Source organism: Euprymna scolopes, chromosome 32, assembly GCF_053919585.1.
Source record: "Euprymna scolopes isolate OS-2025 chromosome 32, ASM5391958v1, whole genome shotgun sequence".
NCBI lineage: Eukaryota > Metazoa > Mollusca > Cephalopoda > Sepiida > Sepiolidae > Euprymna > Euprymna scolopes.
This window is the reverse complement of record NC_136513.1, coordinates 76,558,393-76,575,892: the sequence shown is the minus strand read 5'-3', so window position 1 is coordinate 76,575,892 and position 17,500 is coordinate 76,558,393. Positions and strand designations below refer to the sequence as shown.

Here is a 17,500-nt window from a genome sequence, read left to right as displayed (position 1 = left end):
TTTTGCCCTTGAACTGCTAGATTTTGAAGTTCAAGTGTAATGTGAACAGATGTCTTGCTGCTCAACTCCCTACATAGTATCTCGGAAAATTTTGCCCCAAATAGAAACCCCTTACATTCAAATAGCACTGTGCCTCTTTTTGGGTGAAAAAGCAGCATAATTTATATATGATAATTTATATATATATATATATATATATACATACATATATATATACATGTGTGTGTATATATATATGTTAATATATATAAGTTAATATATATATGTTAATCTATATAATTATAACACTCAAATGACCTAGTAACGAGTGATGTAACCCACTTTCCGGTTTACGATATCCGGTTGCGCATGCGCGCATAAACATTAAACCATAACAACGTAAACAAATAAACACAAATCGCTTCTTTTGATTTTGACCTGCGCACTGAAATATTAACGTTATTATTTCGAAATTATTATTTAACATGGGAAGAGTAGAGTGTTTTTCAACTATTCTTTATTACAACTATACTGTCGTTATTTTCTTACAACTAAACAACTTGAACCCGTTGACAAACATAAGAACAATTTTAGTAAAGCCAAGACTACTACTACTACTACTATTCTCTATTCGTCCCTTTTCCTTCCTTCCTTCTTTTTTATTTTTTTGCTTACATTTCTAGATACAAAATATTTGTGTTAGAACGGTGAATTTGTTGACACATTTACTAATATGTTTCAATATTAGTTTTATTTTATTTTATTTATTTAAGTTTAATTTTTTTGTTTCAGTTTTTATTAATTATTTTTTTTTTTAGGTTTTAAGTCTCTATTACTTGGTTGCAGGATTCCAATATGGGTTTTTCATTCTTATATTTCTCATCGGTAGGTTCATGTGCGTTTTTGCTGCTAAATGACTTTCGTCGGCGTTCGATTCGTAGGAAAATATTATTTACTTTTTGATTTTTAAGCGAGCATTCGGAAAAATAGGTAATAGGGAGGATTTTTTTCATGTTTGAGTGATCCGTCCGTGATTTTTCATTTTAATATACTTTCATAGAAATGTTTCTGTTATGTCAAAAAACCCTATTTTCTTTACGTCACAAGTGTCACGCTCATATATGAATTCCATAACTAATATAACATACTGACCCTATACACACACACACACACACACACATATATATATATGTTAATATATATATATATATATTAATATATATATATATATAAATATATATAGATAGATTAACATATATATATATATATATATGTTAATATATATTTTTAGTCATAGACATACAGTCCTGTTTCGTTGTATCACAACTCATCAGTGCTGCTAGACTAGCACCTCTCCCAAGCCGAGGATTGAACCTAGGACCATCGCGTTGACAGTCAGCAGAGCTATCGATCGACTCATTTGTCCACTACTTTTACATTGCTCTAACCGCTTGTTTATAAACAATGGGCGTCGCATTATGTTAATATATATATATATATATATATATATATATATATATATATATATATATATATATATATATATATATATAAGCAGCAGCAACGGCCACGTTTGCAAATGGCTCGGGAAGAATGTGTTCTAAACATGGCCAGACAAAAAGAGAGTTTCACGTGTTCAACACGGCAGAGTCTAGTTAAGCACTTCAGAGTGCGAGAAAACTTTTGGACTATAGACAAGGCGTAATTTTGGCAGCACCTGTAAATAAATGTCTGTTGTTTTATCTTGACAAAATTGAGTCTAGTTTTTTCTTTGTCTTTGTTTCCTTGCGCCTGTCCGCAGACAACGTGTTGGTTCCGAGTGTTTACATTTAACGACTACGTTACACACATACCCCCATGTATATATATATATATATATATATATATATATATATATATTCAAGCACGTCTGATCGAACACGACAGTTATGCTTTTTTTCGATTTTTGTGGATATCTTATCAATTTGCCGAGCAATCTTTTTATTTTAGCTGGCATATTATATACTCTGGCTTCTGTTCAGTCATATTCATATCAAGCGCTGAATTGCTCCCGACGATGTCGGTTGAACCGATAGAAAGCGCTTGAGAAAAATATGGTTCAACAACAACTTTTGGGCGCCATAATATATAGAGTATGCCAGCTAAAAATAAAGACCGCCCGGCGAATATATCCAAAAAAAAGTTGGAAAAAAGAATGACTCCGTCGTGTTCAATCAGACGTGCTTGAATAATGGTAGCTGCCAAAATATACGAATCTATACATATGTATATATATTAGGGATTAGACGATTCCAATATTTTTCTCGATTCCGATACAATTATCGATTTCGATTCCGATCCTTTAAAAATGTATTACTATATAGTTGTAAAGCTGTATTTTGTTACTTTCTTTTCAGAGAATCCATGTAACATAGTCACAGATTTTCTCAAAAAAAATAAATAAAAATAAATAAATAAAATAAAAACACTTTGGGAGTGATTTATAGATTGTGATTTATTGTCAGCATAAAATCAATAACTAGTTATAATTAAACCTTTAGTAGCGTTAATAAAAAAATAATGTTTACACCATGCTTACAGTTAAAATTAAGCAATTAAAAGGATCGTTTTGGCATTCACTTTTCCGATTACGATACTCCAAGAAGTTACAATTATTCTGATTGTCGATTCCGTTCTGATTAATCGTCCTAAGCCAAGCTATGCTGATGAGCAGTAGAAAACACGTGTTCATAGAATACTGTTCTTTTTTTTAAATAAAAATAAAAATAAATAGTATTTATATATATTTATTTGTTTATGTCCTAAAAATAGTGGCGATATTTCTTAGTGAAAACTAATTCCTTGATCTCCTAGGTAGGAGACGCTAATATCGAATATTTCATTATCAATTAAAAGCAGCAGCAGCAGCAATAACAACAACAACAACAACAACAACAACAACAACAACTTCAAAAAGTGTCATTAAAAATAGCAAATTATATCAGAAGACGCCCATAGCGTAATGGTATGCGCACTCGACTATAGAACGTTTGGTTCTAAGTTGGCGCCCTAATACAGTCTGATATGCTATAGAGCAACGAAACAAGTATACATAATGTATATATATATATATATATATATATATATATATATATATATATAATAGAAAAATGCGAGCATGAAAAGTAATATGGTTAAGCTTAAACATCGAAAAGTAAAGGACTGGTTGTTAAAACTGGAAAAGAAAAGGACAAGTTATTCTAGTAAAAAATATAATAAATTTATAACTTCAAATATTGCAGCATTAAGAATTGAATTATATAATGTTATAAATTGAATTTTTTAATTCTGAATGCTGCAATATTTGAAGTTATAAATTTATTATATTTTTTTACTAGAATATCTTGTCTATTTCTTTTCCAGTTTTAACAACTAGTCCTTTAGGTTTCCAGATTTAAGCTTAACCATATTATTTTTCATGCTTGTATTTTTTTATTGTCATCCATATTTTTCCAGGCTTCCAGTAAATTCACTTGTTCTTTGTTTAATTTCAGTTGTATTTTTTGGCCCCATAAATACATATGTAATAACAATATACGGCACTCGTCTGCTTTCAATGAAATACCACAAGTATCTCCCTTTAATGCTTTCATCCCCCCGGTTCCACTTGTTACTTCTCTTTTCGAATTAGCAGCAACTATAGTCGCTGAAAGTATGGAAAGCAATCATAAAAAACGTCGCTCACCTTCTTACTTTTTTTTTACGATTTTGAACACCAGTAAATTCATCATAACTGTTGTTTTACTGAACGAAAATTGAAAAAGAAATTTCACAATAGAGCTGAGAAGGTGATCTCAGCTATATTGTGAAAATATTTTTTCAATTTTCGTTCAGTAAAACACAAGTTATGATAACTGTACTGTGAAAAAAAGGATTAATGATTGCTCGAGAAGAGAAGGATCGGCGTGCACTTACCTTGAATGCTAACCAAGAAGAATTGTTGTTGTTATTCACCCTTTTAAAGTTTTATTTTGTGCTCCGGATCACGTGATAGTTAATCATCTGATCCTTCCATTATATAAGAGGGGAGATTCCCTTGTCTTTTCTCTCTTTTTTCTTCACCACAAATTGATTCAGTTGCCGGCGATTGAATGTAAATCTTTTCCACTTTCGTCTGGCGAAGATACTACAAGACGGTTACGTCGCGGAAAGGGGCAATTCTTTCGCAACCTAAGGTAAGTACATTGTTCCCTTCTTGATCTGAGTGGTCATTGATTCTTTGCTGGGAATTAATTTTTTCACAGTACTGGTGTTCAAAATCGTAAAAAGAAAGTAAGGAGGTGAGCGACGTTTTTTATGATTTATGATATATATATATATATATATATATATATATATATATATATATATATATATATAATTATTTACTATAATAATTATAAATATAATTATTAAATGATTTGCTATCATAATTATTAAATATAAATATAATCTAGCGAGATTCAGCCACTCTGATTAGTCGTAGACGACGAAACACGGGCCAGTGGATAATTATATTAAAAAAATACATATACCGCCCCCCAATTTGGGGTACCAAATTGGTCAAAGGGAAAATTGTTTCAAATTTGCATTTAGGTAAAAATGCACTTTCGTATAAATTATCGAATTCATTCAAAAAGTATCGCAAAACAAAAACAAATAACATCACTCTCTCTCTCCTTCTCGTATATATATATATATATATATATATATATATACTGTATAAACAAAACCAAGAAATGAATTGATAGCAACAGAAAGTGTATTTCATTTTAAGTTACAATTGTTTCCATACCAGTCGGACAATTTCAAGCATTATGGCGTTTGAAAATTTTCACACACACACACACACACACACACACACACACACACACACACACACATATATATATATATATATAAGGCGGAGAAAGGGAAAGTGCTATACAATCATTATGGTTCAAATCTGAAAAATTGAAAACGCTGCGGTGAGGTGTTTCACTTTGCTGATGAGGAAAACACTTTCATCTGATTGGTTGTCGTCGCTTCTGGCACGTATTTCTTGAGAGAAATTTCGAAATATATGTCATGTAGACTTTGTGTTGAGAATATTTATATGAAAAAGAAATATAGATAAAAAAAATAAAGTGTAAAAAAATAAATGTATATCTATCTATCTATATTCAATTAAATATCAGGCCGTTCATCTATCTATGGAAAAAATGGGAAAGAAAAGAATAGAAAACCTGTGACCCTTTTAGAAAATTCTCAACGTTTCGTCCCCCTTTTCAGGGGACTAACTCGGGAGAATGATTAGGATGATTTAGGAAACAAAAATATACCAAAGATGACAGGAGAATCCTATGAAGAGTGAGATATTTATATGTTTTATGTAAATATAGGGAAAGTGATTAAAAATGTAAATGTGAAAGTATGTAAAACGTAAGTAGGGAAACGTAAGTAAACAATGACAACTTATAACATAAGTGGGGAAATGTGTTTGAGACGAAACTGATCAGATTTCAAATCTACGTACCATTGGGAAAAGCGATTGAAAATGTATGTATGTATGCATGTATGTATGTATGTATATATGTCAGGTCATGTCATGTACTACTGGTACCATGTAACCCAGTACTACCTGCCTCATGGTCGGGTCACCGGCGACTAAACTGGTTCCCCCACCAGACTTGTCTGGTGAGGAGGGCGGCTAGTCTCCCTGAAGGATTAAAAACAAGACCTTCCAAAGGGCGAATGAACTCTTTTTCTGGGTCAACGGCCAACTAGCACCGTATATATTTGTGTGTGTGTGTGTGAATGTGTATTGGGGTGGAAAGGGCTCCCGTAAGCCGTGGTGAAGGCAACCTTTCTAGGAGAAGCAAATCTCTGATTTAAAAAAACCATAAAGCGGAAGACCAGTACCCGCATTAAGCTGGTCTGCAGTTTAATTTGTTGCTGGCTATCTTGCTCTTGCTTGTTGCTGGATCTCAACATTTTGAACGAGAGAGAGACTTAGCTGTCGTACAAAGCTAAGACTCTGTAACATCACATTTGTATAGATACTCCCTCAGGCATTTGGGCTCATGGATTTTAAATGTCTGAGGGAGTGGCACTCGTCTGACAAGACGTTGCAATCATCATGTATGTATGTATGTATGTATGTGTGTATCTATCTATCTACTTACGTACCCACCTACGTACCTACCTACATACCTTCATACATATCTACATACATACACACATACAAACATATATACACGCATAGTACCTACATACATATATGTCCACATACATACATATCTACATACACACATACATGCATACATATCTACATACATGCAGACATACCTACCTACCTACCTACCTACCTTCCTACCTGCATACATGCATACAAACATAAATAAATATATACATGCATGCATGATGATTGCAACGTCTTGTCAGACGAGTGCCACTCCCTCAGAAATTTAAAATCCATGAGCCCAAATGCCTGAGGGAGTATCTATACAAATATGATGCTACAGAGTCTTAGCTTTGTACGACAGCTAAGTCTCTCTCTCGGTTCAAAATGTTGAGATCCAGCAACAAGCAAGAGCAAGATAGCCAGCAACAAATTAAACTGCAGACCAGCTTAATGAGGGTACTGGTCTTCCGCTTTATGGTTTTTTAAATCAGAGATTTGCTTCTCCTAGAAAGGTTGCCTTCACCACGGCTTACGGGAGCCCTCTCCACCCCAATACACATATACACACACACACACACAAATATACACGGTGCTAGTTGGCCGTTGACCCAGAAAAAGAGTTCATTCGCCCTTTGGAAGGTCTTGTTTTTAATCCTTCAGGGAGACTAGCCGCCCTCCTCACCAAACAAGTCTGGTGGGGGAACCAGTTTAGTCGCCGGTGACCCGACCATGAGGCAGGTAGTACTGGGTTACATGATACCAGTAGCACATGACATGACCTGACACATGCATGCATACATACATACATACATACATACATACATACATACGTGGCTATCTATCTATCTATCTGCCTATCCCTACGTATATATGTATGTATATTTGACTGGTCAACTGTCCTTGGGAAGCCTCGCCTGTCAAGTGCCCGTCTCAACAGCCGTCTACGTATGTACGTATAAAGCTTCTGTTTCTGAAAATAACACCAATGTGAGTTAAAATGATCGACAATGCAAAGTCTTTGGTAAGACCTGCTGTAATCTGACAGGACCGAAAAGTCATCTCCGAGTGCACCAAAGCTGAAAAATCACTGATTTGTGGTCACACTCGAAACCAAGTTAACAACCATTATGTGCGTATGTATATATGTATGTATCCTTACGTGTGTATATGTATGTGTGTATGTATGTATATATGTATGTATGTATATATGTATGTATGTATATATGTATGTATGCATGCATGTATCTATCGTTCTATTGTATGTATCTATACCTTTCCCTTTTTTATCTTTTACTTCCCTCCTTCCTCTCTTTCTCTCTCTCTCTCTCTCTGTATATATATATATATATATATATATATATATATATATATATATATAAGGACAAGTAGTTAATAAAACATGTTAAAAACACTTTGAAAAAGAGTTAAAAACATTTAATTTTAAAAAGGAAGCACAAAATAAGCGGATATTCCTTTATTCGCGGAGTTTTGAAGAAATACTTTCCTTCTCATCAGAGGGCAGGGATTAGAAAAAAGTGGGAATGGATTTTGCTATTATAAGCTCTATTTCCTATTTGGTTTTATCAAGCTTTTATATCTGGTTGAGATTACTTTATAAATATTAACTCTTTAATATTTATAATATACTTAAGATTTGCCATCTTGGATTATCTTGGTAAACTTAATTGTAATTCCTATTTCATTTCATTTATATATATATATATATACATACATACATATATATATATGTGTGTGTGTGTGTGTGTGTGTGTGTGTGTGTGTGTGTGTGTGTGTGTGTGTAAAGGGTCCTTCAATCTTTGACAGACAATGTATATCCACGTAGGAGAGCCTGCACTTGAATTTTTTTGTGGCAGGAGGTGCGCAATCTCCAACAAAACCTCCTCCATTTGTTGAATACCAATGGCAGGCGAAGAGTATGTACCGAACGACAGAAACAAATGCCGAGATAAGCGGAGAGCACATACAGCGCATAGAATGTCAAAATGGTCACCTATCCGATACAAACTAGCCTCTAAGTTACTTAACTTCACTAATTTGACGAGAACCGGTTTGTCAACGCGATTATGCCGTATATATATATATATATATATATATATATATATATATATATATATATATGTATATATATATATATATATATACTAGCAGTGGTACCCGTCGTTGACTGGATTCAAAAACAGCATACAGAAAATGGACTGTGATTGATGAAAGTATGATAGCTTATGAAAAGGAGGGGTTGTAAAGAGATAGGTTTTGATACTCGAAAATTTTACGCTAAGCAAAATATGATAAAAGCAAAGATAATTTTCGCGAAAATATATTTTTTTATATCAACTTTGTTTCCATTCGTAGACAAGAGTGATCAACAAAATGATGTTTCCTTACAAAGAGAAAAAGTTATATATATAATAATATAAATATACAAGAAATAAATGTTACCATAGTCAATAAAAGTTACTTTTATGGTAAAAAAGTTCATTGGTTTGTATTTTTAAGTAGTTTGTAATTTTTTTTTTAATTCACAAACCGGTTTAAAAAAAAAATCAAAATAGCAGCGACTTTGAAATGGAGAGCCCCGTTTTCAATTTGAAGGAGAGGCACCTGAGCATTCTGTGTTAACAATTTAAGAGAGTTCCGTCAACGTAAGGCATATTTATAAACATATTTTAATGTTTTCTGTTATTTTGTGCTTGAGGAATATTCGAATATGGCATGTGTAGTTTATATAAAAATTCATTTAAGTAGTTATCGCCTCAAATTTCGTTTTAATTTCGGTTCACTTAAATTATTTCAAGTAAAGAGCATTAAAAACTATTTCAAAATAAAACTAAAAAACATGAATGAACTTTTATTGACTATGGTAACATTTATTTCTTGTATATTTATTTTTTCGAGCAATCGTTTGTTGACTTTTCTGCTGAACACTCTTGCTAAATAATATCGACAAAATATCGAAAAACAAAGAAACAAAAGCAGTTTTTAAAAATAATGAAGCTTTACTTACATTAGTAAAATAATCCGAAACAGCAAAATGGGATATTAAAAAAGTAAACACGTAATTACTTTAGTTTTTTAAAGCAAAGAATCGATATAATATGAATAAAAAGAAAATGGCGCCCTTTTCAAGCAGAACAGCTTCGTTTCAGTTTTACAGTATTGAACGGTGTAGTATTACGCCGTCGGATTCAGGGTTGTACTATTGTAATGTAAAGAAGACGCAGAACGGGTTGTAATCAACTGAATTCTTTCTAGTACACTGACAAAAAAAACTTAAACAGACACATAAATAAAAAGGTTATGTAAATGTTTTTAAAAAGACACGTAATCACGTGAGCAGGATATTTTCCTTCTTTTGACACGATAACAAGTAATGTTCTTATTTTTTTAATTATTTATCTATTTTCGAAAGAGTACCACGTGCAAATGGAGAAGGAAAAACAGAGTTATGCAAAATTTGTGTCGAGAATTGTCTAAAGTTCCGACTTTTTTTTTTGCTTTCACTTTAATAAGAACGTGAATTTATGAGGTGAATTTATTCGATACAATATGATTCAACTCAATAAAATAAATAAAAGCTAACGTGAATTAAGATTAAAGTTAAGGTGTTATTGTGGACCCTCACCCCCTTAAAAATACTTTGTTAAACTTTGTGACATATTTACATTCTATGAAGGTCAGGCGCGAACGAACACCCAATAATTTTATTATACCATATTTCTTCAAACTGAAACATAATTATCAACTTATACTTACGCAAATAGATAGGAAAAGTCTTTGTTAAAGGTTGTGCCATATTTCCATGGAGTACAGGCGCGAACGCAGACCCCACAATTTTATTATACCATCCCTATTTAAGTTAAAACATACTTATCAAAGTATTCTTATGTACATCCATATCAAAAACCGTGTAACTACTTTATTTCCATACTTTGTGGGTCATGCGCGAACGCAGACCCCACATTTTTAATGAACTACTGTTCTGCCAGATGAAACATATCCATTCCTTTGTCTCGATAGATCTTCTATCATTATATATAATCAGTTTTTTAAAATAGTCAACCATATCGGAGCCTATGTGTGACCAAACACACACACACACACACATACACACACAGACGTTCAGCTTTATATTATAGATATAGTGTATCACAAAAATTAGTACACCTCAAATATTAAACTATATCTATCTGAGAAAATGAGTTTTTGACACAATAAAAAGTAGGCTGTCTGCAGCATATATAACAGAGTTAATTTATTTTCCCTTCAAAGTAACTCCAAATATAGCCATTAAAAGCCAAATCCATGGCAACAAAAGTGAGTACAACCCTTACGAAAAGTTGTCAGTATTAACATACAGTATGTCAACTCTCAATATTTTGTGTGGCCACCATCATTATCCAAAAGTGCCTTTACTCTCCTGGGCATGGAGTTTATCAGAGCTTTACTTGAATGCTCTTCCACTCTTCAATTACGATGTTACGGAGCAGGCAGATATTTGAGACTTTGCGCACCTCCACCTTCTGCTTAAGGACGTTACAAAAATTTTCTATTGGGTTCAAGTCTGGAGACATGCTTGGCCAGTTCATCACCTTTATTCTCAGCCTCGTCAGTAAAGCAGTGGTTGTCGTGGATGTGCGTTTTGGTTCAGTATCATGCTGGAACACTGCTCGCAGCCCAGTCTTTGGAGGGAGGGGATCATGCTCTGTTGCAGTATTTGACAGTACATGTTGGAATTAATGTTTCCCTCAATGAAATGTAACTCTCCAATACCTGCAGCACTCATACAGCTCAAGACCATGACATTCCTACCACCATGCTTGACTGTAGGCACACATGCCGCCACGCATGCTTAAGACCATCAAACCAAACAAATTTAATTTCGTCTCATCAGACCATAGGACATGGTTCCAGTAATCTATGTGTTTTGTTGACATGTCTTCAGCAAACTCTTTGCGGGCTTTCTTGTGTATTGCCTTCGGAAGAAGCTTCCTCCTGGGGTGACAGTCAAGTACACCAATTTTAGGAGTACAAAAATAAGTGTGTTATGCCTACAGTCAAGCATGGTGGTGGGAATGTCAGGGTTTGGGGCTGCATGGGTACTCAAGGTATTGGAGAGTTACATTTCATTGAGGGAAATATGAACTCCAACATGTACTGTCAAATGCACTTGTATAGCTCCAACAACTTCTGGAAAGCCCCATGGAAGTCCTCCTGTGTGAGTCTGTCAATGACCCTCGTCACGGCCTCTTTCATGTCTTTAATTGTCTCATAACGGCAGCCTCTAATGTTTTCATAAGACTTAAGGAATAACAAAAAGTCACAGGGAGCAAGGTCTGGACAACAAAAAGGGCGAGATAATGTTTTGAAAGCCTGTCTTAGTCAAATAGTCTGTGACAAGGATGAAGCACTCTTGGGACAAACTTTGCTCAAATCTTCCGCATTTTCAGTTCCTCACGAATAATTGTGGCACAGTTCCCACACTGATATCAACCTGTGCACTTGTCTCTATAGACACATGGCGGTCCTTATCCATTAAATTCTTTATATGACCAATTTACTTTCTTGTTCTGACTTCCTGACTCCTCCCACCTCTCTCATCATCCCTCGCAGACTCCCTGCCTTTCTTGAATGTCTTATGCCACTCAGAAACTGATGCTCGATTAATGCAAGATGGTCCAAAAGCAATTCAAAGCATTCCATACGTGTCTGTGGTATTTTTCCAAGTTGTAAACAGAATTTTATTGAATATCTTTCCTCTTAAGCGTTCTGACGTCAAGATTGCATTATCGAAATTCACCAACTGTAGAAGGGGTTATTCCAACTCCTGCTGTAGCTGTCCATTTGAACCGGAAATCAAAAAAAAATAGTCAGTCATCTCATAAAATGTACAGCAATAACATACTGAATTTTTAGGGTCTACGACAACTTTAAATACTTGTATAAAATATTATCTGGAAACATAGTGGAGACACCTAGGATTCTTTCAATTTTTGTATTTTTCATCTAGTTAGAATGCTAATTCCATAATTATAATTGCACACGCACACACACACGCACATATATGTATATGATGTGTGTGTACGTGTTTGTGTTTGTCTATGTATTAATCTGTTCAATCTATCTATCTTTCTCTGTCAACATGTATATTTGCTCGCATACTTAGCTATTTTAATTTTCGCCGAAATATCTATGTATTTAAACGCATATATTTACCTTATCTATCTATCTATCTATCTATCTATCTATCTATCTATCTATCTATCTGTAGAAGCGGAACGAATATGAAAAGGGAGAAAAGGGTGAATCAGGCCAAACTTGCAGATGAAAGTAACGTGGGCGAAATCTTTCCGAACCGGAACAAAGGGAGAGAACAGCGAACGGGTCACGTCCGGGCGAATGGTGCAGGCGAGTCACGTGTGTCCATTGTGCTCCCAATGACAATTTCTAGATGGATAACTGCACCTGCTTCTGATTGATTCGATCGTGTCTCGGTCGAATGTCAGAAGAATGCTTTCGCGAAATTAGATTATTAAACAGCAATTTAGATATATGTATCTATATGTGTTTATATCGATATCGGTATATGCATATATACATATATATCTACATATCTTGATTATATCTCTATTGGTACAACTCTCTTATTGATTTTCTGTCTATCAATCTATATAGTATCAATCTATCTTTTCTCTCTCTCTCACTCTCTCTCGCTATCTCTCTCTCTTTTTCTCTCTCTCTCTCTCTATATATATATATATATATATACTAGCAAAAGTACTCGTTGTTGACTAGGTTCAAAAACAGCCTACAGAAAATGGACTCTGATTTATTAAAGTATGATAGGTAATGAAAAGAAAGGGTTGTAAAGAGATAGCATCGAATTTGGGGGTATCAAAACCAAAGCAAAATATGATGAAAGTAAAAATAAAATAGATAAACCCCATAATTTATTATACCATACCTGTTCACACTGAAACACTTTTCACAATATTCTGTAGATCTATATTAAAAAACATTGTTAAACTTTGTGGCATATTTCCATTCTATGGAGGCCAGGCGCGAACGCAGACACCACAATTTTATTATACCATCCCTATTTAAGTTGAAACATACTTATCAAAGTATTCTTATGTACATCTATATCAAAAAACACTTGTAAACGTTTTTTTTTTTAATTTTTAATTTTTTATTTCCATGCGAACGCAGACCCCACAATTTTAATGAATCACCGTTCTGCAGGATCAACCATATCCATTCCTGTGTCTCGATACATCTTCTATCATTATATGTAATCAGTTTTTTAAAATAGTCAACCATATCGGAGCCTATTCGTGACCACACACACACACACACACACACACACACACACACACACACACACACACACACACACACACACACACACACACACACACACACAGACACACACACACACACACACACAGCTTTATATTATAGATAAGAAATTCTGTGTAGCTTAAGCGCCATATATATTTTATAAATTACTACTATATATATATATGTATATATATATATATATATATATATATATATATATATATATATATATATATATATAGTAGCAAAAGTACCCGTCGTTGACTGGGTTCAATAACAACCTACAGAAAATGGACTCTGATTTATGAAAGTATGATAGGTTATGAAAAGGAAGGGTTGTAAAGAGATAGCTTACATTTTTGAGGGTATCAAAACCAAAGCAAAATATGATGAAAGTAAAAATAAAATAGATAAACCCCATACCATACCTGTTCACACCGAGACACTTATCACAATATTCTGTGAATCTATATTAAACAAGAGCTATAGCCATTAGTCACGTGCTCTCGTGTAATGAATGAATGCGTGAATGTAGGATTGACATGAAATTCTTAAAGATAAACTAAAATGACCGAAAAATAGGCTGAAATGACTTAAATAAAAAGTAAATGACTTAGACTGACTTTAATGAACTTGAGGATGAATTGAATGAACTTAAGAATGACTCGAATGCTTAAAAAATAACTGGACTCCTTCAAAAACAACTTGAATGATCTGAAGAATGACTTGAATGGCTTTGAGACTGATTGGTTGTAAAGTGGGTGATCATTTTACATTACATAATTACAGGACGTGACCCCCCACTTTATATCACAAAAATTATTTGATTTAGGGAACTTGAACCGTAATATTAGCTATGTGGCCAAGGAAAAGTTACAAACATAAGTACAACATGTAATAAGAACAGATACTACACTTTGATCTGCGCCAAAAGGCCAAGAAAAGGGTATTAATTTGCTCCCCCACCGAGAAAATTAACCACGGCGCCGATTTTTAATGTGAGGAGTAAAGGGGAAATGGGGACCAATACCCCGGAGAGTACGGGACAATGATAGTGACGATTGGTATGAAGGGTTTCCCCTACATTGAGCAAGGTCTTATATGTGGTGTTGGTATTTATTTGCTCCCCCACCGAGCAATTTAGGCACAAGGTCGATTTTTAATGTGAGAAGTGAAGAGGAAATGGGGGCCAACTCCCCGGGGAGTAGGGGAGCTTGATAGTGACAATTAGTATAAAGGGTTTCCCCTACATTTACCAAGGTCTTATATGTGGGGTTTCCCCCCACATATGGTCTTTGCTTGCAGTATCTACCGGAACATACTACACTTTGATCTTGGCCAAAAGGCCAAGAAAAGGGTATTTATTTGCTCCCCCACCGAACAAATTAGGACTTAGGACCATTTTAAATGTGAGGAGTGAAGGCGAAACGGGGACCAATTCCCCGGGGAGTAGGGGAGCTGGATAGTGACAATTGGTATGAAGGGGTGCGCCTACATTGACCAAATACTGATTGCCACAAGGGCGATGGTCTTATATGTGGGGTTGGTATTTATTTGCTCCCCCACCGAGCAAGTTAGGAATAAGGCCGATTTTTAATGTGAGGAGCCAAGTGGAAATGGGGACCAGCTCCCGGGAGTAGGGGAGCTGGATAGTGTCAATTGGTATGAAGGGTTTCCACTACAGTGACCAAGTTCTTATATGTGGGGTTGGAATTTATTTGCTCCCCCACCGAGCAAATTAGGCACAAGGCCGATTTATAATGTGAGGTCAGAAGGGGAAATGGGAACCAACGCTCCGGGGAGTAGGGGAGCTGGATAGTGACAATTGGTATGAAGGGTTTCCCTTATATTGAGCAAGGTCTTATATGAAGAGCTGCCCCCACATATGGCCTTTTCTTGCAGTGTCTGCCGAAACGGATACTACACTTTGATCTTGGCAAAAAGGCCAAGAAAAAGTATTTATTTGCTCCCTCACCGAGCAAATTAGGCACAAGGCCGATTTTAAATGCGAGGAGTGAAGGGAAAATGGGGACATACTCCCCGGGAGTAGAGGAGCTGGATAGTGACAATTGGTATGAAGGGATGGCCCTACACTGAGCAAGGTCTTATATGTGGGCTACCCCTACATATGGTCTTTGCTTGCAGTATCTCCCGGAACAGATACTACACTTTGATTTTTTCCAAAAGGCTAAGAAAATGGTAATTATATGCTCCCCACCGAGCAAATTTGGCACAAGGCCGATTTTTAATGTGAGGAGTGAAGGGAAATGGGCACCAACTCCCCGGGAGTAGTGGAGCCTGATAGTGACAATTTGTATGAAGGGTTGCCTCTACATTGATAATAACTGATTGCCACAAGGGCACTTTTCTTATATGTGGGGTTTGCATTTATTTGGTCTCCGGCCGAGCAAATAAGGCACAAGGCCGATTTTTAATGTGAGGAGTGAAGAGGAAATGGGGACCAACAACCCAGGGAGTAGAAGAGCCGGATTGTGACAATTGGTATGAAGGGTTGCCTCTACATTGACCAAGGTCTTATATGTGGTGTTACTCCTACATATTGTATTTGCTTGCAGTATCTGCCGGAAAAGATACTGCACTTTGATCTTGGCCAAAAGGCCAAAAAAAGCTTAAAGAGCTAAGAACAGCATATATTAACAACAGACCTTTGCTCTTAACCAAAAAGGCCAAGCACAAAAGTGTTACAGACAGGCAGTCCGACAGACCGACCGACCGCCGGACTGACGGAGTGACTTATAGAGTCGCTTGCACGCGATTAAAAATTCTCCGATATTTGAAGTTTTTGTTATAGGAAACTTTTCTTAAATGTATAATTCAGATTAACGCGGTTCAAATATTAATATACCGAAGATAATATATCTAAAACTAAAAAAAAAACTCCATTAACAATTTGTTTGCGTTAGGTTTTTGTATCTCGGCTAGGGATTTTTATCCTGCACCCCCGCCAAAAAAATCAACAGAGATTAGACCATTTCTGTAATGAACCGATCCCTCTTGATTTTGTAGTGGGAGTTTAGTTCTGTGCAATTCTAGGAGGTCCACCCTCCCAGGCCTTGCCTTCTCTCTTTGGTAAGGGGGGTTAGATTATTGCCAATCTCCTAAGGCGCCCTTACCGGGGAATGCCGACGAGACTGTCCATGCACTTTTTGCGGGTGAGTGCCCCTCCTTCGGGGGCGCTGACTTCACAATCACACTTTCTGACCCTGGTGTGTAAGCGTTTGTAAGTGGGAGAGAACTAAATTACAAAATTTTGGGTTGAAACAAAATCTACAAAAAAATGGATATGCGCATATTTATTTTTGTAGCTCAACCATAAATTATAAATAAATAAATATATTTATTTATAAAATAATTTAATATTGAGAAATATTTATTTTTTTATTAAATGATTTATGAAGTAAATAATTATGTCATCCCCTTTAAGAAACTTGTTTCTTAACGTTTGAGAACTTTCAGTTGAATTAACGTCGGTCGATTTAGCTCTTATGCGCAGATCATCATATAATGAGTAGATCACTCTGACATACGTTAAAAAACATTTAAAAAATAAATGTTTAAATTTCAACAGTATTTCTCGTGGTTAACGGTGGCCGAATGGATTGGGTCCTTACTAGTGAAGCCAGGGATGGCCTCTGATACAAGATTTAGATCTATCGACTGGTGTTAATCGTGACATCTTGCACTGATGATTCCCGAAAGGATGAAACACTAGTGTCTCTAGGTATTTAATAATTATTATAGTGTCTCTAGGTATTTAATAATTATTATAGTAAATAATTATATATATATGTATATATACACGAGCACGAGCAAACAGTTAATAAAACGTTAAAAACACTTTGAAATGAGTTAAAAACATATTTAATCTGAAAAGGAAACACTAGATAAGTGGATAGTCCTTAATCCGTGGAGTTTCGAATAAATACTTTCCTTCTCATCAGAGGGTAGGAATTAGCAAAA

The 17,500-nt window shown here is 35.1% G+C and overlaps 1 protein-coding gene and 1 non-coding gene across 3 annotated transcripts in view; both read right to left on the bottom strand.

Moving 5' to 3' along the window:
- LOC145256444 (uncharacterized) overlaps positions 1-17,500 on the bottom strand; it is a 644,056-nt gene that overhangs the window by 281,282 nt on the left and 345,274 nt on the right. The window lies entirely within an intron of this gene.
- LOC145256640 (U2 spliceosomal RNA) lies at positions 14,264-14,467 on the bottom strand. The gene has a single exon (XR_013864006.1). It is a non-coding gene; the product is annotated as a U2 spliceosomal RNA (small nuclear RNA).